Source organism: Saimiri boliviensis, chromosome 10 (genome assembly GCF_048565385.1).
Source record: "Saimiri boliviensis isolate mSaiBol1 chromosome 10, mSaiBol1.pri, whole genome shotgun sequence".
Lineage (NCBI taxonomy): Eukaryota > Metazoa > Chordata > Mammalia > Primates > Cebidae > Saimiri > Saimiri boliviensis.
Window position 1 is genome coordinate 69,779,988 of NC_133458.1, and position 2,180 is coordinate 69,782,167.

A 2,180-nucleotide genomic window follows, 5' to 3' on the forward strand; every position below is an offset into this window, starting at 1 on the left:
GTAACCATGACAGTTACTACAATTTTCTTCTTTCTTTTCTTTGGCTACCATCTTTTGCTCACCCAATATTGCGAGAAATAGCAATTGGACTTTTATGTCTTTGTTTCATAATTTTGTCTTCAAAGCAGATTCAAAGAAAAAAATAGAGGTAGGATTTCCAATAAATCTTTCTTATCCAATACAATAAATAATGCTACTACTCCCTGGATAAGCTGTGTAAATCAAATTCAAAAAAGTATATTCTCATCTTAGACATGAAGTTATAAAGCATAAAACAAGAACTGTTTTGAGGAAGAGGAACTAATTATATGCAAGGATGTGCTTGAAAATAAGCAGCAATCATGACAAATTATTTGTTTGTGTGTTGCAATCTAATCCTTCTTGGTTTCAGTGACCTTAGAGAGTTTATTGGCACCAACATCATTTACTGTGGAAATAATGATATAACAAGCAAACCATTTTATTTTCTCTTTCTTAGCTGAGTGAAAAAAGTCAACAAAAAGATTTTATTGTAACCATAGGAAGAGTCTGAGAATGAAATTTCTCTTTTTTTCCAAAAGATATTCAAAACCTGAGATGTTGAGAGAGAAAAACCTTATTATTTCAAATTTGTTATTTCCCAAATGTTAAGTAATGGGTGAATGGTTGATCTTAGAATATACAAGATGGTATGTTTCAAGGATTAGTCATTTTTGTCAGCTTCGCTATTTTTGGAGTGGCTTAAATTAAGGTATCGAATATAATTCTTACAAATGATGGCACAATGTTAAAAGACCAGTTAATTGCATAAAATATTATAAGAATTATTGGTTTGCTGGAGGTTTCCTGAGCCGGTGTTCCCACGTGTAGCATGAACCTGAGGATATCCTGTTAGGAGGAGATGGGGGCTGTGGTGATTCATGGGATCAGGAGTTTCAATGAGAGAACGCAGTGGAATGGGAAACCAGCAAGATGAAGTCCTCTCCGGCTCCCAGACACCCCTCTACCAACAGCCTCCTGCAAGAGCAGATTAGTCTCTATCCAGAAATTAAGGGGAACTTTATTCATAAAGATGACAAGCTACTGTCATTTCTAAAAGATGTGTATGTTGATTCCAAAGATCCTGTGTCTTGCAGGTAAAAGCTACTGAAACAGGTCAAGAGCCAAAGGAATTCAGATTGCTGAAAGGCCATCATTTTGATATGATAAATATTAAGAACATTCCTAAAGGCAAAATTTCCATTGTAGAAGCATTGACATTTCTCAATAATCATAAACTTTGTCCAGAAACATGGACTGCTGAGAAAATAGTGCAGGAATATCATTTAGAACAAAACCATTTTGAATTCTTTTCTTAAATATTTTGTTACTTTTGAAGTCAAGATCTTCCCTCCTGAAGACAAGAAAGTAATACAATCAAAAATGAAGAAAATCACAAAAATTTCCTATGTGTAGTCCTCAACCTTCATCCTGTATATTTTCTCATTTTTTGCATATTCAATTATATTAATTACCAAGTGTTCTCTCATTGTGCAGCATACTCTTAATATTTATTGAGCTCCCTGAATTTTCAAGATTGCCCTAGAAGGTATTTTGTTTTCTTTTAATTTGGTTTAGGCATATTTCATATGTACATGTCAGCATGACTAATCAGCACATCTGTACCTTTATTAAAAGTAAGAGTTAATTTGTTATTTTAGACACATCATACCAACTTTTAATTTGGTCATATGACACCTTCAAAAATGTCCTGAATCCCTCATTTAAGTTTTACTTTACAAGTTAGGTGTTTAGTTCATTCTTCATACGTGATAGTGAAAGCAAAAGCTTTCCTGACTCTTAAGGCTGACATTTTCTTGTTAGGGAAAGAAGACTTGATAGCAAAGTAGGCCCCAAATAAAGGCACACAGTAGAGAATAATGAATCAGTAGAGTCTAATTAAAATTACTACTCCAGGGAATGAGAAGTATTGAGGATTTATTTTATTTTGAATTGGTTTTCAATATGGAATAATTGTCTTTACAGTTATAAAAAGTAATTAGTGTGTTTACAAAATGTTGAAAATTTCTGCTTTGACAAATAGGTAAGTCCCATGGCCTTCAGAGAGGCAGGCAGCAGTAGAAACTTTCAAAAAAGGAACATTTCTCTGGATTTAACATGGAAATAGAAAAATTTAAAGGATAATTAAATCAAAACATCAT

The 2,180-nt window shown here is 33.1% G+C and overlaps 1 pseudogene; it reads left to right on the forward strand.

The window, feature by feature from the left end:
• Window positions 1–880: 880 nt before the first annotated feature.
• On the forward strand, window positions 881–1,434 carry LOC101044557 (NADH dehydrogenase [ubiquinone] 1 alpha subcomplex assembly factor 4 pseudogene; annotated as a pseudogene).
• Window positions 1,435–2,180: the final 746 nt, after the last annotated feature.